This window comes from Tachysurus fulvidraco, unplaced genomic scaffold (assembly GCF_022655615.1).
Source record: "Tachysurus fulvidraco isolate hzauxx_2018 unplaced genomic scaffold, HZAU_PFXX_2.0 HiC_scaffold_115_np12, whole genome shotgun sequence".
Classification (NCBI taxonomy): Eukaryota; Metazoa; Chordata; class Actinopteri; order Siluriformes; family Bagridae; genus Tachysurus; species Tachysurus fulvidraco.
Window position 1 is genome coordinate 3,771 of NW_025926829.1, and position 5,568 is coordinate 9,338.

A 5,568-nucleotide genomic window follows, 5' to 3' on the forward strand; every position below is an offset into this window, starting at 1 on the left:
GGGCACCAGTTCTATAAAATATTATCCAACATGATCAAATAAAAAAAGGTAATAAAAATTCTTAGTTCTTATAGAGAACAATACTTGTTTTTCTAAAAACTGAAAACAGTTCATCAATATTATTCATGTTTAACATAAACATGCATTGTCAAGACTGTAGATCTTGATGTTGCTCCTAACTGAATTCTACCAGCATCTTCACAAGAATCTTTCTCAATGTAGAAAGGTAAGTACAAGTCTTAGATTTCTAGACGTAGGTATAAGTCTATTGACATCAGACAACAATAAGATGTTAAATTTAACAATATAATCCTGTTCACACAGAACCTGAAATAAAAAATAAAAAGTCCACATAGACTTGTGTTTTCAGCTTTGAGTCTTGATCTTGTCTTTACCAGTGTCTCCAGAGGGAGCTCTTAACTGATGTCTTCTCTTTGCTGATGAACTGCTGCTCTGTAGAGCTCAGCTGAGCCAGAACACTTTCCCTCCTGTTCTCATCTGAAGATGGCTGCAGGTTCTGGAAGTGGTTCAGCAGTTTTCTCTGGCTCTGTGTCCTCACCACTTCTTTGGACAGGAAGTGGACAGCCTCATGGACACATCTGGAGAAGCCTTGATTGACAGCTGCATAGCTGGAGGAGACTGCAGGCTGCTACTGCCGTTGTTGTTTCAGGAAGATGATTGTCATCTCCAGGATATCTCCTTTCTCCAGTTTGGAGTCGGGCTGCTGGTTGAGGAACTCTGCAGCCAGGAGAGACTTCAGCTGCTCAATGCTGCTGTTGATACAATCTCTGTGCATCTTCTCCACTATTGGCTTCCTCAGCTGGAAAAAACAATGACAGAAAATTTAGTCGTCTTGAAATATAAAGAGTTTTTGAGTAGAAAGCAGGTCATTATAAATTATAAACATTGAAATGAAGCAGGTTCTTAATTTACCTTGTTGTTCAGAGGTAGCTGCTCGTTTGAGATGTTCATTGCTGAAGTGATGGTTGGTGCCATGGCTGTGTTTCTGTGCTGTAGATCTCTCTGTGTAGAGTGAGTCTGATTTGTACTGGCTGCATCTCCTCTATTTATACTGCCAAATCTCCATATGAATGTGTGTGTCTTGGGCTTGTTGGAGTTTCTCACAGTTTGGAGCCAATGGGAGAGCTTGGACACACAATGAGGACTATAGGGCTGCCACATGCTCTTTGTTCTTCTAGCAGAGGACAATATTCATGTCTCAGGGGAGCAGGTGGAGGAGTGGGGTGATGGGGATGGACTCGTAGAAATGATTGTGTGAATCTGGGAAAGTGGTGACCCCCTAAAGAGAGCAGATCTGCTGCCTGATGTTGGGATCAACGTCACTGACAGAGCACATGCTCATCATCACACGTATGGAGATGACACATTTTAAAAGCATATTATCAGATATACAGTATGCTGTTATTTTTTTATTTATATTCTTCTGTTCAATATACATATATCTAAAAATACTGGTTGTTGATAATTACTACAAGTTTTGTGTTAAACCATGATGCTAACAACAATGATGAGCTTTACAGTAATATTATCTTTACTCAATCCTGCATCACTGGCTACATTATGTTTACTTCTTCTTACTTTCTTATGCACTCCATATCTTTATACAGTGTTTATGATGTCACCAGGATAGCTGTGTGGTAAAATTCACCTTCATATCCATAAGTGTGTCTACTCCCTTGTGTAAACCCAAATATCCAGTGGGTGGTGGAGTTTAGGATGTTAATGACGGTAGACTGTGACTCTTCTCTCCTGAGCTTTCCCACACTTTGACTATTGAAAGACTGAGTCAGAAACAATAGAAGTGTGCCTGTTCACATGCTAATTTATCTTTCAGGCTAATCGTTAGAATAGAATTGGCATTTACTCCTCTATTGCCCCTGAGGGCTCTACACTTCTTTTTTCCTGTCATTTCTTATCAACAGGTTTTAGGAACATGACACTTTAGAAATCTTTATTTCTAACTTTATCTCAGATTTCATATTTCAAAACTAGACTATTGAATTTCATTTGACACATAAATCTTTTGATGATATCCTAAAAATCATCAGGAAACAGATGTTTGTCAGTTTTATCATCTTCACATTTATGTATTCTTTTTTATATATAATTTTTTCATTTATTTTTAATAAAAATATTTTGGTTTTATTTTTTTTTAAGATGCGTCTTCCACCGACAATAATTTAAAATTTAGATTTTATTTAATATCAAAAATTGAGTAAGTGATAATCTACATTTTTTACAAAATCATATTATGTAAAAATATCAACTCATAATAGAACAATGACTGTACATTTTTATCCATTAACAAATGTTTTAGGGAAATTATTTTACTGTTGTTGTAGTTCATTTTGTTGACTTGATTTATTTTAAATTTACACTGAAAATAATTTTACTGGATGGTATTTGTTTATAAAAATAATGAAACCGATATATTTTATGCCTAAACTTGCATTCTGAGTCTTTTTGTCTGTCACTATCAGGACTCCAGATGTAACAGATGTGTCTCCTGTCATGTCTTTGTCAGTCAGTGTGAGTTTAGAGCTTGTCTGAGTTTCCCACACTGAGTCCTCTGTGCTGAGATCAATGGAGTACAAAAGCTTCAGGGTCCTGAATGAACTTTTACTGATGACTAAACACACCGAGTCTGACGTCACTCACCATATGGAGGGAAAGATCCTTATTGGCTGAGATTTCTTGTTAATATTCACATTTTATTTTTCTTTTATGTAATGTTTTAATATAATTTATTTTCATTATCTAACTTTAATCTCTACATTTTGAATTGAATTTTATAAATATTTATGAATATGTTCATTTTGTCAAATTAACCTCTGCATTATTTTTATAATTATTGAAACATCTGAGTGAGTGCAGAAGACTGTATACAATATAATTCTTAAAAACTTTAAGCTTAATCATTCAAAAATTGTTGTATGAATTTGTAGAATCTAATCTAATCTAAAGCCTACAGTAGAAGTGTTTATTTTAATAAAAAAACAGAGAGCAGAAAACTGAACACAGTGAGCAAAAGAGATGCTCTGTTCTGTTTACACTTGCAATTTTAATTAGAACATAAATTAAATATGTAGATGTTAATTTTAAAAATCATGACATGCATTAAACCTCTGCCAGCAAAAACACACTACAAAAACAAATATTAATATATATAATAATAATAATAATAATAATAATAATAATAATAATAATAATAATAATAATAATAATAAACTCGAGAATATGTGAGAAGTGCTCAAAATATCTTCAGTAGAGATCTTTATAATTGAGGCCTAAAATGGATTAATGTTATCATTTGTGTTTATATATATAAGGTCAATATATTTAACTACAGCAAACATCTCTGATCTACCTTTGTGTTGAACATCATTATGCTTATCACAATCATCAGTAACATTATTATAACTATTTTCTTCTATCTGTATCATTATCTAAAATAAACATTCTCTTTGTGAGTGTGTAAGAAACACTGTTTGTGTTTACAGGTCCATGATTATGCTAATTATAGTGTATCATTAAAATTGTGTGATGAAGTTCACCCTCACTTCTATAAGTGTCTCTGCTTTCACTGTGTGCATCGAAATACTCAGAAGCTGGTGGAGTTCAGGACATTAATGATCACAAACTCTTAGATTCTTATCTGTTTGTTGTTTTACACTCTGACATGGGTGTACATATCATTTAACAGTAGGGGGGGCAATAAATATAAAATTTCTCATGAGCAATTTTTGAAGGGGGACACAAATAATACAGTCAAATTGTACTTATAAAGACATGTCGCCACAGTGAAAAACTTTGCTTTTATCATCATTTTTGTAGCAAAGTTTTTCTCCGGTTCAAATTTTCCTTTTCTCCGTCATTTTATCTAGTCTATAGACACTGCAAGGTGAGGCACGATTATTTATACTGTAGCACATTTCATACACAATGGTAATTCAAAGTGCTTTACATAAAGAAAGTAAAACTATCATAAAAAATAATCGCAACAATAAAAACAAGGAGTTAAAAAAGGTTTAATATTTTTTTAAATCAATTAAGACACTTCATAACAATAGAAATTGATTATACAAAAAAAATACAGTGAGGTCAGTTAGGACGTAGCACACTGCTCATTTAGTATGCACAGCTAAACAATATGCTAATTGTGGCCGTTAATGTTAAGTTAACATTATGCCAAGTCGTCCCAAATAAAACAATGCATGGGAAACAGTTTTGGCGTGTTAGTTACAGTGCACTATGCAACAAGCTATTGTAAACAAGCTAACGTTAACTAGATAAGTAATATTTTAATCGCTAATATAGCAGATTCATGGAAAATTACATAGGTAATCAGCATTTTTGCTGCAACTAATTTATGAATGTGTCTGCATCAACTTTAAAGAGAATCGTTTTATTTAAAGTGAATAAAATACCCTATTTAATGGAGTTTAACATTAATTGAACCCCAGTCACACACCTGACTCGTGTGTGCAGAGCAGGTGAGATGAACTGGGAAAGCAAGGAGTGGATCAAACCACTGTGAGGAATGGGAGGGGGGACTCAACTGTTTCTAAATGCATTTTTTGCGTTTTTTTTCCCACTTACACAATTATTTAGGTATACATACATATATTTTTCACAATAGAGAGTGCGATATTTTTTACATTTTTGTTTTTTTGGGGTGGACAATCCTCGGATGGGGGGGACAACAATCGGATGGGGGGGATTTACGCTCATGCAAACATCTGATGTAAAGTATTAGATATGACACGACAAAACTCATCAGACAGAAGAAACTTTAGCACCTTAAATGTTTTTTTATTTCTGGAGCACTTTTGTGTTTGAGATAATATATCACAACAGTCACTTGAAGAATTCTTCAACACATGCTGCTCATAATAGAGCAGAGTTTAAACAGCTTGTCTTTACAAAGACACACAAAACTTTTCCAACAGCTAAATCTGTTAAATAATAATCATAAAAAAATTCTCAAAAGAAATAATAAATGTGAATTAAACATAAATTGTTTCAACAGATACTGTCAAGGGTAAAATGGATGTTTCATCATTAAAAGTACCACACAAAGGTACAAAATAAACCTTGATTAAGGTAAAAACATAAACTTCTCAAAGCAAATGAGAAAAAAAGATGAATATCAACATGTAACATATTGATGAAATTAAACACATTTCAAATAAACTGAAATTTAAAAACATAATAATTCTGTATAATCAGAATGTGATCACCTTCACAAAAGGCATTTAATGCTTATATACTTTATAGTTCACTATATAATGTAGTGTATTTTACCATAATGTACATAGCATGTGTGTTTCACACTATAATTGGCACCAATTCTGTAAAACTGTGATCAAACATGATCAAAATATCATCAAAGTTTTGGGAAATCACAAAGATAATACAAATGTTAGAGCTCATATAGAATAATACATACAGTTTTTTTCCTAAATGGAAATACAAATAGTAAAGGACGTTTCATAATTGAAAACAGTTTATCAGTATTATTTAAGTTTAGTATAACATACATTGTCA

At 32.9% G+C, this 5,568-nt stretch overlaps 1 pseudogene; it reads right to left on the reverse strand.

The window, feature by feature from the left end:
• Positions 1-340: 340 nt before the first annotated feature.
• LOC125140380 lies at positions 341-1,058 on the reverse strand (annotated as a pseudogene).
• Between the last annotated feature and the right edge of the window lie 4,510 nt (positions 1,059-5,568).